At 39.2% G+C, this 18,453-nt stretch overlaps 1 protein-coding gene across 1 annotated transcript in view; it reads left to right on the forward strand.

Annotated features, from left to right (window-relative positions):
* Positions 1 to 451: 451 nt before the first annotated feature.
* Positions 452 to 18,453, forward strand: part of PCTP (phosphatidylcholine transfer protein) — a 200,324-nt gene continuing 182,322 nt past the window's right edge. The window contains exon 1 of the mRNA XM_057317761.1: positions 452 to 558. The gene's annotated coding sequence lies outside the window, so the exon portion shown is untranslated. The remainder of the gene's footprint in view (positions 559 to 18,453) is intronic.

Genomic DNA, 18,453 nt, shown 5'->3' on the forward strand with positions numbered 1-18,453 from the left:
CCTAGACAGGAAGGAGTTGATATGGAGGAGATGGGGTTAGGGGTGAGGCAGGGACTGGGGGAGGGGGAGGCCAAGGGCCCAGAAAAGTGCAAAGGAGGAGAAGCAAAACAGGTTTCTTGGAAACAAAACTGCTTCCAATAAAGAACAGCCTGATGCGATAACAGTGAAGTAATCAAAAACAGACAGCTCACATTTCCCTGGAAGCAGAGAGCCAAACAGCAACTGGATTTTGACTGTTTCCAGATCATTGTATATGTCCAAGTCCTTCTCCAGCATTCTTCAAAGGCTCCCCACTGACCCTATGGCAAAGAGTGCAAAGCCTTAAACAGTGATCCCTTCTTCCTCTACCTCCCCCAAGTATTGCTCCTATCAGCACTACAGTTCAGGAGTGGAAAGTCTCCTTGGTTGGCCCACCAACCATTCCAAACCTCCCTCCCCACTCCTCTGTGTTTCCCACAGCTACTTCTCTAAATCACCCAGCTCAGAGAGAACTGTCCACGTGCTTGCCATTCATCCTCTTGCTGTGTGGAGGGTTTGTCTGATTCTAAGAGGCAGAAGGTAAGTGGAATCTCCGATTTCAGTTTCACACAGCTCACTGCTACAGGGCTTCATCTGATAGCCTCATTCAGAGGAGTCAGTGGTGGGATTTGACATTGGATCAAACAGCTTATTTCTCCCACTCCCTCCTCACCCTTTGTTTTGGCTGATCTCCTTCTAAGCTGGATCCCCAGAGCTTTCCAAAGCTTGTACCAAAACACAGTGATTTCTTGCATCATCAAAAGACTGCAGTTTCTGAAACCTGGCAGGAGCACTCTGTTTTTTTGGCAGCTGGAAAAGGGAAGGAGCAGATCTCTAAGAAGAAAGTGGGACCTTGATTCCAAGCTTTGAGATCAATGAACCTGGAGGAGTTAACCCAGAGTTTTCCTTTATGCCTGAGAGCAGCAGCAGGGGCAATCCCAGAGTGCAGATAGCTGTGCAAACGCAAGGATGATCATTTGACACTTCAACTAAAGCCTAGTTGGGGAAATGAAGAAAATAAGAAAGTCAGTTATGCAACTGTCCAGCATGTTAGCCGGAGACGAATCTGGGCACTGGTCCCTCCATGGGCTTCCCTCTCTTGATCCAAATGGGCTCTGGGTTTCCTAGTCTTGGAAGCATCGTAGTGGAACATGATCTCTCCTTTACTTTTAATTGTCATGGAGCCCAGCACAACAACATCAAGTTCAGATTGTGTCCAGGGGCCCTGTGATGAGCTGAGTCCTGGGATGGCTGTTTGCAAGAATTGGAGGCATGATTTGTGGTCTAACAGGAGAGGAAGGACACATTTTGTGATTTACAAATAGTTCAGCTTAAACTTACACAGTGTACAGAGGACTGCCAGTTAATAGTGAAAGCATGGTAAAAAGTAGTCAGTCTGACACCTGGAGAAATTTTATACAAGATTCTTATCCATTAACATTTAAGCTCTATTAGGTCAGGGATTTTGATCTATTTTATTTCCTATCGTATCCCTAATGCCAAGAATACTGTCTAGGGATACTGAACATATCAGATGCTCAATAAATTCTGTTCAATGAATATATCTATTCCAGCACTAAATCTTTTTTTATATTAAGTACCTGTTAGAAATCTTAACTAAATTTTTTATGTTTTACTGGTACCCTTAAAGAGAAGAGACTAAATTTAAATTTGGCTTGGTGACTGTTCTGTTGTATTTGTGTTATTTTCCTGTATTCTCTTTCAAGGGTAAATTGTAGTTTCAATTTCTTGTTTGTTTTGTTTTGAATTCTTTGAGCATCTACCTATAACCTCTTGAGTTCTGATATGCTGCTTTGAATCTATGACCTGGAACAGCCTATATAGTGGGACAAGAGTACAGGCCTTGGAAATCTGGGTTTGATCTTTCCTCCTAACTCTCTGTATGAGTCACTGGACAAGCTGATTAACCGCTGTGGGGCTCAGCGTCTTCATCTTGAAACTAGGAATAAAAATACTTTGCTAGTTATTGTGAGAACTTAAACAATAACTCATGTTTAATTCAGATGCCAAGAAACTGACAAGCCTATGAAAACAAAATATAATGATTTTATATAAATATTTCTCCATGTCCCATCCAGTATTCAGCATCTCTTAACCAATCCCCTGCTATGTCTTTGAGCTCCCAAAGGCTTTTCTCCTGCTCCTACCTTGCTGGCCATGTGTGCTGCTCGGAAAATGGTACCTCAGTACTGCTGTAGCCACTGAGGTGAGCTCCGGCATGTACACCAGGGAGCTGTTTCCAGATGATCCTGCATATCAGTGGGCTGGAGCACTGCTTGGTTCCAAGTGGAAGGAAGAAGGAAGGCCTCCCCAGCTGGGCAGCACCTGGGGTGCAGAGCAGCCCTACCTATGTTCAGAATCTCACAAAGATCTCCCTGAAGGGCTCAGATGGATTCTGTGCATTTTTTCTTTTCTAAAGTCCTGCTACATGTAAAAGAATAGCTCTATCAGTTTCTGGCCTTTTTCCCCCTCACGCTGGCAGTGTACTCCCAGCCAGTGGGGCTGTGTGGGAATAGGTACCATTCTTTTTGTTTTGTTTTTTAATATTTTATTTATTAATTTGAGAGAGCGAGAGAGAGTGCGTGTGTGCATGTGCGTGAGTGGGGGAGGGGCAGAGGGAGAGGAAGAGAGAATCCCGAACAGATTCCCTGCTGAGCATGGAGCCTGACACAGGGCTGGATCCCACAACCCTGAGATCATGACCTGAGCAGAAACCAAGTCGGGTGCTCAACCAACTGAGCAATTATCCTGCGTTCAAAAACAGATTGTGTAAAATCCATCCATTCAGCTAATATTAATTGAGCTCTTACTATGAGCCAGGCACTCTGCCCTGCTGGGAATGTGCTGGCGTATCAAACCTCATCGTTCCTTCCGTAATAGAGACTTCATGCTGGTGGAGGTGAGATATGTGTGTAGGGCTTGGGCTTGGGGTTGGAGAGACAGACAAAAAAAGAAGTAAACAAGAAGAAATACCAGCTTATGGTAACAGCCATGTAGAGAATTAACGTCAAGAGATCTCATGGGGAGAAACTACATGTACTTTAGATCAGGTGATTAGGGAATATCTTTCTAAAGGCATGATATTTAAGGGGAAACCTGAATGATGAGAGGAGCCAGACAGCTCAAAGGCCTAAATTGGGAAGAAGCAAGGAATGTTGAAGAACTGAAAGGTCTTTGTGCCTAGAGTCAAGTTAAGGAGGGGGCTAGGTTTGCAGTGGAAATAGTTACAGATAAAGTCAGAAGATACCAATGTTAGGTCTCCTGGGCTGTGCAAGCCAGTGGGAGAAATTTGGATTTTATTCTAATTGCCATTGGAGGGATTTTAGAAGATTGACATGCCATGATTTACCTTTTGGATGGATCGCTATGGCTGCTGTGTGGAGAATAAACTATATGGGGCAAGAGTGGCTTTGGGTAGTGGTGGGAAACTGGTGAAAAATGGTGAATTTGGTCTATCAGGAGAGCATAACTGGTACTGTTAACTGGTAACTACTCTGGGGAGGGAGAAGTGAGAGGAGGAGTATCAGGGATAATTCCTAATTTTTTTACTTGACTAGTCGGATGCATGGTGGTGCCATTTACTAAAGTGGGAAATGCTGGGGGAAGAGCAGATTGGCCATTAGTGGTGATGGGCGGCAGGCACTGAGAGCTCTGCTTTAGACATGTAGGTGTGAAAAGCTTATGTGCCATCCAAGTGGATTCTCAGGTCTGGATTTTTGAGGAGAGGAAGGGCTGAATATGTTCATTTGGAAGAAATAAGCATATATATGATGTTCATAGCTGTAGGGAGATATGTGGATTGGGAAGAGAAGGGGGTCTGACTGATTAACTCGTGATCTCTGTTCATATTTTTCTTCAATGACTTCTTCCTCATGGATGCCTTCCCAGTCTCTGGATTAGGTGAGTCCCTGTTGTAACTACTCACGGCCATCACATACTTCTCTTTCATAGCACTCAAACAGTTGAAATCTAGGTGGGTGATAATGTAATGATTGTGTCACCCAGCTATAGTTCCCTGAGGGTAGAGACTGTGCCTGCTTTTGTTGATCATGTTGAGAAAGATAACCCAAACCTTAGAAATAGGGCATAAAAGATGACCACATACTTTCAAGTACACGTAGAGAATTGTGTAATAAGTCTGTCCACAGGAGCCTGATTACCATTTGAATTACTATTTAGCATTAATTAGGGTAAAGGTCATGGTTTTATTATACCATAGCAATTAACTGTTTTTTTTTTAAGATTTTATTTATTTATTTGACAGAGAGAGAGGCAGCTAGAGAGGGAACACAAGCAGGGGGACTGGGAGAGGGAGAAGCAGGCTTCCCGCTGAGCAGGAGCCCGACGTGGGGCCCGATCCCAGAACGCTGGGACCATGCCCTGAGCCAAAGGCAGATGCCTTACGACTGAGCCACCCAGGCGCCCCCAATTAACTGGTTTTATATGCAATTTACAAGTCTTACTTCAGCATTTTTTCCTTTTTTTTTAATTGTGGTAAAATACCCATAACATAAAATTTACCATCTTTGAGTGTACAGTTCAGTGGTATTAAATACATTCATAATGAAGTGCAACCATCACCACCATCCAACTTGAGAACATTTCTTATAAAACTGAAATCCTGTACCCATTAAACAATAACTCCCCATTCTCCCTTCCCCACTCCTTTCAAAATACCATCTTATTTTCTGTCTCTAAGAATTTGATTACTCTATGTACCTCATGTAAGTGGAATCATGTAATATTTGTCCTTTCTGTGACTGGGTTTATTTTACTTAGCATAATATCTTCAAGGTTCATCTGTGTTTATAGCACATGTCAGATTTCTTTCTTTTTAAGGCTGAATAATATTCCATTGTATGTGTATACTACATTTAGCTTATACTTTTCATCTCTTAACAGACACTGGGTAGCCTCCATGTCTTAGCTATTGTAAATAATACTGCTATGAGCATTGGTATACAAATATCTCTTCTAGATTGCTTTCAAGTCTTTTGGTTATATAACCAGAAGTGGAATTACTAGAATATATATATAGATAGATATACATTTCTTTACTTCCTTCAGCAATGTTTTATAGTTTTCATTGTACAAGTCTTTCACCACCTAGGCTAAGTTAATTCCTAAGTATTTTATTCTTTTTGATGCTAGCATAAATGGAACTTCAGGTAGTTTGTTAGTGTGTGGAAATGCAACTGATTTTTGTTTGTTGACTTTGTATCCTGCTACTTTGCTGAACTCATTTATTCTTTTTTTTTTTTAAAGATTTTATTTATTTGAGAGAGCAAGAGTGAGAGAGAGAGTGAGTGCACACGCATAGAGGGATAGGGAGAAGGAGACTCCCTTCTGAGCAGAGAGCCCAATGCGGGGCTTGATCCCAGGATCCTGAGATCATGACCTAAGCTGAAGCCAGATGATTGACTGAACCACTGAGGAGCTGCTCATTTATCAGTTCTTCTTCTTTTTTTTAAAGATAGATAGATAGATAACTGATAAATCTATCTATCTATCTATCTATCTATCTATCTATCTATCTATCTATCTATCTCAGAGAGAGAGATTGAGCACAAGCAGGGGGAGTAGTAGGCAGAGGGAGAAGCAGGCTCTCTGATGAGCAAGGAGCCCGATGTGGGACTCCATCCCAGGACCCCAGGATCATGACCTGAGCTGAAGGCAGATGCTTAACCAACTGAGCCACCCGGGCATCCCTCATTTATCAGTTCTAATAGCTTTTTTTTTGTGTGTAGAATCTATAGGGGTTTTTACACATAAGATCATATTATCTGAAAACAGATAATCTTATTTTTTCCTTTCCAATCTGGATGTGTTTTATTTCTTTTTCTTGCCTAATTGCTCTGGCTAGTAGTATTCAGTAGTTTGTTAAATAAAAATAGTGAGAATGGGCAGCCTTGCCTTGTTCTTGAACTTAGAAGAAAAGCTTTCAGGCTTTCACTACTCAGTATGATGTTTGCTGTGGGTCTTTTATATATAGCTTTTATTATGTTAAGGTAGTTTTCTTCTATTACTACTTCTTTTGAGTGTTTTTATGATGAGAGTGTTGAATTGTGTCAAATGTTTTTTATGCATTGATGAGGTGATCGTGTGTTTTTTTTCACCTTCATTTACTTAATGTATTTTATATTGATTGATTTTTTAATGTTGAACCATTCTTACATTCCAGGAATAAATTCCACTTGGTCATGTTGTATCATCATTTCATTATACTGCTGAGTTTGGTTTGTTAGTGTTTTGTTGAGGATTTTTGTATCAATATTCATAGGGGTTATTGGTCTGTTATTGGTAATTTTCCTTTACTGTAGTATCTTTTTAAAAAGATTTGTTTATTTATTTTTGAAAGAGAGAGAGAGAGTGAGAACACTTGCATGAGCAGGGGGAGGGGCAGAGGGAAAGAGATGGGGAAAGCAGTCTCCCCACTGAGCAAGGAAACAGATGCTGGGCTCAGTCCCAGGACCCTGAGATCATGACCTGAGCTGAAACCAAGAGTCAGACGCTTAAACAACTGAGCCACCCAGACACCCCTGCTGTAGTGTCTTTATCTGGCTTTGGTATCAGGGTAATTCTGGAATCATAGAATGAGTTATAAAGTGTTCTCTTCACTTCTTCGGAAAAGTTTGAGAAGGGTTGGTATTAGTTCTTTAAATGTTTGACAGAATTAACTAGTTATCAGTCCAGGCTTTTTTTGTTGGGAGATTTTTGATTACTGATTCAATCTCCTTTATTGTAGAGCTATTCATATTTTCTATTTCTTCATGATTTAGTTTTAGTAGGTTTTATGTTTCTAGGAATTTGTCCCTTTTATTTAGGTTATCCCATTTGCTGGTGTACAACTGTTCATGGTACTCTTATAATCCTTTTTTTTTCTATGGAATCAGTAGTAATGTCCTCACTTTTATTTCTGTTTTTAGTAATTGGAATCTTCTTTTTTCTTAGTCCGTCTAGGTAAAGGTTTGTCAATTTTATTGATCTTTTCAAAGAATCAACTTTTGGTTTTGTTGATTTTCTCTATTTAACCCATGATACGGAATAAACAGTGTACGCTTTACTAAGTTGTTAATCCAAGCATCAATAGATACGTATAATATACATATAATATAAAAGGAGTATATAGTGTTGATTCTGTATTAATTTGTACTTCCTCATTAAGAAATTGGTGAACTCTAACTCAGTTGTAGGTCAGGAAGATGCCTCTGACTTGGTCTACTCTAGATCCTTTTTCTCTGTGGTCTTGTTCAAGTTTTGCATAGCCCACTGATCTTGTTCTTTGTCTTAATTTTTGTGATCTGTATGTTACTATTTTCTCCTTCTTTCAGTGACTTTATATACAATGCAGAAAATTCTCTATCTGTGTGCAATTGCTAAAAGTACAGATTTTGTGTGTCAACAGTATTTCTGTAGTTTTAGTGATTACTCAGATGCTAAAATCTGGAATTCCAGAGGAAGAGCTCACCTTCAAAATAGTCAGCAAAATGCCAGCTGCAGCGGTTGAATTTTTTTTTTTTATAGTTTAAAAACATGCCAACTCCTTTCTTCTTTTTGTGTTCATCTGCCTCTACATGTCACCCATAAATTACTTCAGAAACAATGTGTCTCTTCTTGTGTTTCCTTTCTCTCGAACATGCTCCCTCCCTATCTTGCTTTTCTCTGTTCTGTGCTTTAAAAACTAGGGGTTTTGGGGTACCTCCATGGCATTTGTTGGGAGACAGTGGCATTCAGGATGAATCTGTCTGGAAAATATCTCTCTCATGGTGTATAGACTGCAAACCCATTAAGCATTTCTGCAGGTGATAAACAGTCCAGGGACTTGCTGCTTAATCATCTATGTCCATATGAGATACCCTTGGACATACTCATTCTTTTGATGGTGTGGAAGCCTTTTGCATTCATCTCAATATCCACTGTTTACCAGTTCAGTGACCTCTGTGCAATTGAAGCATTATATCGTATGGTTTGGGTGATGTGGCATGAGGGTATGGAAAGGGAATAGTTGCCTATAGAAAATGGGCATATAAACTGGGTTTTGAATGAAGATGGTATTGAGGAGGCATGCTGGTGAAGAAGGAGGAGGACTTTTAGGGAATTATAGTCTATTTAGGCAGAAACACCAGGATAACCCATGAGCATTCTCTTATTGATTTGTTCAACGAATATTTATTGACCATTTACCATGTGTTCAGCATCTGTTCAAAGTAGTGAGGAAAAGATCAGCAAGACACTATTCTAGGCAAATTCATAGAGACAGTAGGTTAGAGATTATCAGGGGTGGGGAACAGGGGGAAATGGGAGGTTATTGCTTAATGGTTACAGAGTTTTTGTTTGGAGTGATGAAAGTTTTGGAAATACATAGTGGTGATGGTTGCAAAACCTTGTGAGTGTAAATGCTACTGAATTATACCCTTAAAATGGAAAAAATGGTAAATTTTATTTATATATATTTAACCACAGTTTAAAAAATTAATAATGTATTATGCTCAAGCCATTGAATTGTATACTTAATTAGGTGAATTGTGTAGTATGTGAATTATATCTCAACAAAGTTGTTAAAAAATAAGGCACTATTCTTGCTTCATAGCCATTCACTATCTAATGGAAAAAAATCTCTCTATGAACAAATCATTACAAAAGGACAAATATATCAAAACTGGATGGTTAAGAGGACATTTAGAGAGTCATGTTGCTTTGGTTGATCACCATTTTTTTTCTGTTTCAATAGTGTAATAGTATTTAATAATAATTTTTCTAGGCATTATAGCCCAAAATAATAAATGACATTTCTTCGTATATATTTACTCTCTTCTACTGAGTTGTGATGGTCATCATAGCATCCATTCACTCACAACCTGAATGGAGTATTAGCAGACACAGCATAGGGAGCATAGGTAACATAGGTTATCTGTGCTGCTTTCTTCCTTAATTTCCAAGTGATGTCTCAATTCTCTCATCATTTTTTCTGATTGCACAACTGTAAACCTTCATTTAAACAATGCTTTGTGGGGTCCTTTGGCCTTCATTTAGTCCCAGTGCAATTACCATCACATAACAAAAGTGGCCCTAAAATTGTGTGGGAAAACTGAGTTATAAAGTGGTCACTTAGAACATACAGAATGTACTTGGATTCGTTTTCAATGATGGGTTATTTAAACCCATTTAAGTCATTTAAATGGGTTTAAATTATTAAGTTTAGACATAATTTAGAAATTCACATGGAACTTTCAGACCTCAGAGTACACTTTTTTTTGGCACTCGTATCTGCTGTTGCCAATTTATGTGCTATATATTATTGATGTTCCTATGCACTCACTTGCTGTTTTTCCTCTTTCTAACCTTGTTGGCTGATATCTTATCTGTGCATGGTCTCCTACATCATCATGCTACCATACAAATGAAATGTTATATATGGCTACATCTACTTCTATACCAGTATTTATGTTTGAGGTAAGAAAATAGCACCATTATGTAGCTTTTCAAAACTGTTATTTATTCTACCTTACATATTATTCATCAATCATGAATCAATGATGAGACAGTATATTATTATAAGTGTATTATTATAAATACAAGTGTATTATAAATACAAAACGAGTAACTGTAATTGTAATAGATACTTTCTTTAAAGTTCATGCTTAAAGTTTTGAACACAGATTCTCAAATCTAACATTATAGTTCATATCAGAATATTTGGCTGTCAAACTCAGGCTAGAACTGTGATCTTTTCTTTGCTTCATCTTTATTTTCTGTAAATATGAGAAGACTACACCAAGTAATCACTGATGCTCTGAGATTCTTGGTTTTTTCATCTGATTTAATGACACCCTTCCATGGATTACAAAAATATTCCCACTGGACAATAAGGTCTATGAGCGTTGAGATAGTGTTTATCTTCTTGGCTTTGCACCTATTAGATACCCAGTAACTATAGAATGAACATTTATTGAATCTCATTAATATACTCTGACATCATATTTGCTTTGTTCCAGTCCACCAACTATACCGATTCGGTCATGGTATTCTTCTACTGCACAGTCTCTGAGCGGACTTATAGTGCCTACTTAGAGAATCAAATCTGAACCCCTTCTTACGGCATTTAAGGACATTCACAGTCTGGTTCCATCTACATGGTAATGTAGAAAACCACGCACAGATAAGATGTCAGCCAGGAAGCATAGGAAGAGAGGAAAAACAGAAAGTATTAGTCCCATTTCCTGACACTCTGCCCCTGTAAAACAGCCACATGAAACTACTTACTGCTGTTTCACTGCTCCACCCATCAATTTTGAAAGTTCTGGCTGCAAACTAGTGATATATTTTTACAAATTTGATTTGTATTTCCAACAAGTATGGAGAGCTGAGATTTTTCTCAGGTATTTTAACTGAGTTATCGTCTTTGCTTTTATTGTAAATACTGAGGGTCTTTTCTTTCCTCCCTTTTTATGTGGGCATTTTAATGACTTGGGGCATATGTTTGATTCCTGCTAATATTCTTGCTACAACTATTAATTTTTATGAGAAATTTTTCTCATCATCTTACCATTCCATTTATTTATTCTTTTAACCACTATCTCATAATTTTCCTCTTAATCTTAAATATTTTAGTTTGTGTAACCTAAACATTTCCTGGAAATATGCAAAACATTTATTTTCTCTAGACAGCTCCCAAATATATACTTTTGGTTATGTTTGTTCTATGCTAATTATTAATCTTTTCTTCAAAATCTCTTGCAACTTCTCCTATCCTTTACTAAACTTATACTTTATGGCATTTGTATGCATTTAACAGAATCAGTCCTCAAAATCATTAAAAATTGTATAATTTAGCATTTCTGTTTTCTCATACTTGTTCTTGTTTTTACTTGCTCTATTGCTAAACATACTTCCTTCAGGTCATCATTGAATGTTATAAAGTTCATCCTTTTATTTCCACTTGGAGGTTTTGTTTGTTTGTTTGTTTATCTTGTCATTGTAAACTAAAAAACAGTAGGTGCTGAGTTTTTTAATTCCTTAAAAAGGCGTATTGTGATTTTAGGGAAAACTGAAAAGATGTAGAGATTTCCAGGCAACTAAAATCTTATCTGTTATTGTAAAAGTAATTTCTGTGCTTCTACTTAACTAGATAATTACTAATATTGTGAAAGTAATTTCTATATTTGTACCTAACTAGATAATTCCTAATACTAATAATTTCAGTTTTAATCAGGTCACTTAAAAAGTACTTATTCTTTGCCTGGCATAGAGCTAGACCCCGGATAAGAGAGGTACATGGTTATGCTCCCTCCTTTCTCTATTAGCTAGGGAAGAAGACAAGGAAGAGCTGGTATATTAGTCAGGATTCTCCAGAGAAACAAAACCAATATTAGGTACATATACAAATAACATATATATTATATATTAAGGGGTGACAGAGGGGGAGAGACTGATTTTGAGAAATTGTTTCATGTCATTTTGGAAGCCTGGCAATCAAAAATCTGCAGGGTAGGCAGGAAGGCTGGAGACCTAGGAAAGAGTTGCCATCTGAGTTCATAGGCAGTCTACTGGTAGAATTCCATCGTGCTCTAGGGAAGTCAGTCTTTGTTCTGTTTAAGGCTTCAGCTGATTAGATGAGGCCTACCCACATTGTCTAGAGTAATCTGCTTTACTCAAAGTTCACTGATTTAAATGTTAATCTCATCTAAAAAATATCTTCACAGAAACATCTAGAGTAATACTTAACCAAATATCTGGGCACTGTGGCCTGGCCAAGTTGACACATAATTCATCACAGGGTGGTAATGCAATGCATTCAGGGTCATGCCAACCATGTGAGCAACAAGACACATGACCGTGTGGCAGTGAGGAATGGTGACATCTAACGTTTCTAAAGGGGAGAATTCTATGATGATTTCCTAAAGGAAGTGACCCTTAGAGACTTTTAAAAATAAGTAGGTTATAACCAGTAATAAAAGGATGTTTTATCTAGAAGTGTGGTTTTGAAGATTTCATTTTTCTTTGCTTTAAATGACTGTATTTCCTTTCTAAGTATCCCACTTTCGGGGGGCTGTAGTGCCTTTCATATTGCTCAATGCCCTTTTCACTCATACTGAGGTGATCAAACCTCCTCTATATGTAAGGGATTGGTTATGAGTATAGTATGCCGTTGTTACAAAGCTGTTTGCTTCCTTCTATATTTTAATTTTTTCTAATAGAATTTACCCAGTATTTTCTAAAGTGTGTTCCATGGCATTCTGGGCCTGAAGGTGCTCTGGGGAGTAAAAGGCCAAGTATATATGCAAAGAGCTATGTGTGATTCCTTTCTTAGTGATTAACCATGTCCATCTATATTTACTGGCATGGTGCTAAAGTGAGGTTAAAATAATCCTACCAGTAGACGCTGGATTTCCTTTTACAAGAAAGAATATTATGTTTGTTTAGCAAAATACCTTTATAAGCTGCTAGGAGAAGAAGGTTGGGGTCCTAGGGACTTGGATTAACAAGATACAAAGCCACTAGGGAAACAGCTAAATCATAGTGTATCAGAAATGCACAGGGATTTGGGGGGAAGAAGGGACATAGAGAGAAGAGATGAGAAGCAGGAGGAAGGAGAAATGAGATTAACTGGGTGATGGGATAGATATTAGTTATTTCTATTTTTGCCATGTAACCCCCATTTATCATAATTTGTTTCATGCACAAAAATCTTGTGTGAGAAGAATGTGACTGATTTCTTCATTTAGGTCCACACCAGACTGGAGCTAGAGGAATTAGCTGGAAGACACAGTAGAGAACCAACATTCAGGGAATATGGGAAGTCAGGGCATGTGGGAATCATGAGCATGTAAGCCCTGGAGTATTTCATAGAAATCATGGGGAAGATAATGGATTCCCCCTCAAGGCAAAGAGAAGGGGTTCATAACAATGTTTTTCTAGTCTTAAAGTACAGAAGACCCCACTTGGCATTTGGATTGCATATATATGCATGTTTTCATAGACAGTTGATAGAAATTTACTAAAATACTAATAATCGTAATGGACTCTTAAGGGACCTTTAGTTTCTTCTTTATACTTTTCTATACTTCAGTTTTCTTTACTAAGCATGTATTATTTTTTTCCAAGATTTATTTATTTTAGGAGGTGGGCAGAGGGAGAGGGACAAATAGACTCCCTGTTGAGCGCAGAGGCCAAAGGGCCCATCCTATGACCCTGAGATCATGACCTGAGCCAAAACCAAGAGTTGGATGCTCAACCCACTGAGCCACTCAGGTGCCCCACATTAATATTTTTATAATCAGATTAGTTTAAAACTCTATTTTCGGGGCGCCTGGGTAGCGCAGTCGTTGAAGCGTCTGCCTTCGGCTCAGGGCGTGATCCTGGCGATCCGGGATCGAGTCCCACATCGGGCTCTTCCGCTATGAGCCTGCTTCTTCCTCTCCCACTCCCCCTGCTGTGTTCCCTCTCTCGCTGGCTGTCTCTCTGTCACATAAATAAATAAAATCTTTAAAAAAAAAAAAAAAAACAAAAAAAAAAACCAACTCTATTTTCATTTCCAAAAATCTTATTCTCAAATTTTGTTATATACAGTCAGGCTTTTGGTAGACGTTTGGCAATATTGTGCTCCCCAACACTGTTTACCCCAAGATTATGAACCATAGACATACTTGGAAGGAAGCTAATCAAGGTTTCTCATTACAACTCTACACATCTTAATAAATAGTAGGGGTGGAGCAGGGTGGATATTCCTTTATGGAAATAAGTCTGAGAGCACAGGTAGCAGATAGAAAGCTATTCTGCCTCTACTGTGTGGTGGCCTAAGGGAACAACACCAGTTTGAAATCTCACAGCAACTAATATATTCATTTAGGGTTAAAACATTCTTTAGCTTATTGCTGGTCTTTTCTTGTTTGAGGGAACCAAGTAACTGGTTCCTCATCTGATTCTAACTCTGAAGGTCATTATTTCTTGAACATGTATTCATACTGTTTCAGTTCTAGTTTTAACCACCCTGATCCCTAGAAAAATGAGCTTTTTCTGTTTGGTCCCTAGGTCCATATCTCAGCTTTAGGTCGTGACCATGGGTACACAAAATTAACATCCATGCTGTAGGTTAGGCTTGGACCAGCAGTGGTCTTAACATCCATGCTGTAGGTTAGGCTTGGATCAGCAGTGGTCTCTTAGCTCTGGTATATCACATAATATCCCAGTGCATTTCCTTGGTTTTGCTTCTGTCTGCATGGTATCTCTTCTCCTATCTTTCCCTTAAGAGTCGATGCAGCATGGAGATAAAGATCATGCAATTGGGAGCTAAATGGTTGACTTCTAATTTAGGGTTGGCCCTTTAATAACAGCATGATCTTGGGTAAGCTACTTGACCTAGGTCTCTGTGACTCATCTATAATGTGCGAATAAAAAGAGTTCCTTCTTCAGAAGTGGCTGTGAGGATTAATTAGGTCATGCATGAAAAATCCTTAGTAGATTCTTTAGGACATCGTGAATGCTCAGTAAACATAAGCTGTTATTTTTTTTTAAAAATTATCTCAATTTCTATTTCCCTTCCACCTTCCACGATGTTCTTGTAGGGCTGACAACAGAGCCTACTAAATCTCCATCCATTTCTACACCTTCACTTTTCAGCAGGATGCAGTAAAAAAAGCACGAACTCTGAAGCTAGACCTGGTTTTAGGACTGTGGGTACACAGCCTACTGTGTGACTCCAGTTACTTATGGTACTTGATGTCCCAAAGGCCCAGTTTTCTCGTTGACAGAGATAACGAAACCAACTTAAAGAGCTTATTGTTAAAGAACTACAAACCCATCGACGTGGATAGAATTCTTTTTTATAAGAGTGGGATGAGAGAGAGAGAGAGAGATTGGGCTACAGACAAGAAAATAGGAATTGGTGTCCTCATCCCTCTGATGCCAATTATCAGATGCTCTGCCCATGCTAAATAATCAATGAGAGTAAGCATCACACTCTTTCCTTGTATTTGAATTTCTTTAAGATTTCACTCTCCAAGTCACCCAGACTCCCATGTGGGATCCACAACTATCCTCCTCCCCTACCTCTCTCACTAGAAAAGCCATATCTATATCTCATCCAATGATAGATCAGTAGGGTGTTTGAAGCCTGTATTTTATTCCTACTTTTCCCAAATTTATGCTACATAACTGGGAAAATTCTGAAGGTTCTGACTTCTATTTTCCTCTTCTTTAAAATAGAGATAACCTACTTCAAAAGTTGTTGTGGGGACCAAGTTAAATTTACTGACTCTATTTACTGACTCTATTACTGACTAAATTTACTGACTTCTATTTTCCTCTTCTTTAAAATAGAGATAACCTACTTCAAAAGTTGTTGTGGGGACCCAGTTAAATTTACTGACTCAGTGTGTTTTGAGCACCTGTTATGTGCCAGCCATCATGTTGGGTATGGGATTCTAATAGCGAGCCAGCTGGGTAATGCGTTTGTATGGTGCTTAGCACAGTGCCTGGTGTACAGGAAGCTTCAACACATGTCTACCAGCAGCAGTATGGTCATCATTATTTTATCTGTGCTATGCTACATAAGGTCAATTCCATTTTAAATCCTCTGGTCTCAATCAAAATAAAAGAATAATTCCATCTTAGAAATTCTTGGATGACACGTCTTCCCCGAGTGGTATCCATAGTCCTCATGAGCATCATTGTATAGTACAAGGCATAAATAAGGTAAAAAATTATTCAAGTAATTCTAACATACACCTGCGATTGCAAATCATTAATGCAGAGTTTACTGCTGTGTAGTTAGTACCTGAACGAAGAGAAAGAGTAGTCTGTATAGTCCTGAAGAGCAGAGAATATTTTCAAAATCGAGTGATTGAATCATAGAATGGATAAATTGTGGCATATTCATATAATGGCATATTCATACTACACAGCAATGAAAAAGAAAAAGCTGTATTTTGTTAAATGTAAGTAGAAATCTCACAAACATGATGATGAGGAAGGGAAGTCAGACATAAAAGAGTATACCATATAATTCAGTGTATAGGATAAGCGAGACAGACAAAACAGCAAGGCGGACAAAACTTATCCATGGTGACAGAAGTCAGATTATCTTTGGAGGTAGGTATTGAGTAGGTGGGGCATGAGGGAAACTTCTAGGTGATAGAAATGTCCTATATCTTGTTCTAAGTGATGATTATACTCTATTTCTCCCCCTCAGCAGCTTGATTTATTAAGGATGCATGTATATTATTAAATGTACTATTACATTTAACACACAACATTTAATGTTAATTGGAATATGTAACAATAAATGTTACAATGAGTGCTACATCAATACAAGTAAAAAATCTGAAAATTAGGTAACAAGTATCTATCTACATATACATTTTCTCTATCTTTCCTCTTGCTTAGTTACTCTTCAGATCATGCACAGTTGAGGTTGATATTAAAATGAGTTTGTGTTTTCCAATTGCATCGTTGTTTCATTTCTTCTTTCCTCAAGCGTCTCAGCAGTACTTATAGGGGAAGAAGTTGGTGGTGGGGTAAAGTTATGAAGCAAATATAAAAGTAGTCTTGGTCTTAAAGTGTGCTGTCAGTAATTCTTAATATTTCTTGAATCATCCATATGTGGGTAATTGCTCATTATAAAGGACTGTTATTTTTCTCCCTAGCATTGGCAGTGGAGCACTGAGGAGCCTCAGCGTGGCCCAGATTTAAATAGGGTAATGGTAGTTACAAACAGGTCCCTAGTTCTCCAGTTTATTATTTTGGGTGGATGATAATGGCCTTGGAAGTGTTGAGAATAGGATGGAGGTAAGAAGGGGGGAAATTCCAGGCCTTGAGCACTTTCCTACATACAGATTTTGGCCTCTACCAACAATCCTTAGGTTTGACTGACACCTGAGGGAGGAAGGGATGATGCTGGCCTAGTTTCCGGTCTCCTTCTGACTTTGGGGACAGGCCATGATGGTGCCTGTGCAGAGTGCAGCTTGCTCCCTGAAGTTTGGAAGACAAGAAAGTCAATAGTCAAAACACCATGTTACAAGTGGTCACATGCTCTGAGAGTTCATTTCCCAGCTGGGCCCCCAGCCATGGAAAGGGGGAGCGGGAAGTAACAGCAAGGTCTAGAATGCAGAGGGAGGAAGCGACTCAGAAAAACCATTGAAGTAAATAGAACTCTTTTTTGTAAGAGTGGGATGAGAGAGAGAGAGATTGGGCTACAGACGAGAAAATAGGAAATGAGTAGAGGAGAGGTGGGAAAGACAGAAACCAACTACTAAAGAATACTCACTTGACAACCTCCAAATCATAATTAAGAGAAACTTCCTGGCCTCACATTTTCCACATAAACACTCGGGCGCTGGGCAAAGTTAATGGGTCCCTGACTACTGCACCAGAGAGCAGCCTCTGTCCAAACCCAGCAGCAATTGACGTCACAGACGGAGTGTCTCAGAGGAATGTGCTCCGCTCCCCTCATTTATATGTTTGACCCTAACCTTTCCCAGATGTGCAACTGTTCTTCCTTCCAAACAGGGAGTTTCAACACTGGGCATTGTGTGTTCTCTCAATCCTGTCCTGCAGCAAAAACAAAAGCCCCAGTTCCTGAGCTTTAGAACTGGAATGGTGTGCTGGGGTTTCTCTAGGCTGCCCAGCGTCCGCGCTGGAGGCTTGTATAATGGTGTTTCTGTCTTGACTGTGCTTGTGTTCTCACGCCTCAAGCTGCTTCTCAGCATCTGGCTGGCTGCCTCTCTTTGTCTGGCTGCAGAGAGGTGGGAGTGCGACAAGGCAAGCCAGGTCCTTTATGGTCGGCTCCAGCCTGCTGCTCCTCTCCTCTTGCCCAAACTCCCTGCCTTCCTGGCTCCAGGCACATACAATACTCGCAGTTGTACTAACACTTTCTGGTGACTCATTGCCCTGTGGCTTTGCCACTCTGTTCAGGCTGTTGGGATGTCCTTTCCCCTTTTCCCTTTTTGACTGGGTGGGCACCGAGTCCTCATTTGGTACTAAAGGCAGTGCAAGCTTCCCCTACTTCAGAAGCCTTTTCTGACTCCCTTCCTGTTCCCTCCCAGTTTGGATTGGCTTCACTCTCCATAGCTCTGCTGCTCTGCTTTATATGGACTGCTAACCTTATGCTTCAATACACTGTGTGTTTACTTTTCTCTCTGCCTTATGTTTGAGTTGGTGGTCATGTATCTGTTTCTCCAGCTAGATTGTAAGCCCTTTAAGAATGGGAAGCACAGCTTGCCGGTCTTTGAATGTTCCATTTAGTACTTAGCTTGATATGTAATACGTATTCAATAATAGTTTGTTGAATGAATTAATGAATATGCCAGAGGAAATGAGGAAAATGATAGTGTAACTGAATCAGGTATCTTGATAAACTTGGAAGAGTTAGTATTGACAAAATAGCAAGGCCTTGTTACCATCGATGAAGAGCAGCAT

This window comes from Ursus arctos, unplaced genomic scaffold (genome assembly GCF_023065955.2).
Source record: "Ursus arctos isolate Adak ecotype North America unplaced genomic scaffold, UrsArc2.0 scaffold_24, whole genome shotgun sequence".
In the NCBI taxonomy this organism is placed as follows: domain Eukaryota; kingdom Metazoa; phylum Chordata; class Mammalia; order Carnivora; family Ursidae; genus Ursus; species Ursus arctos.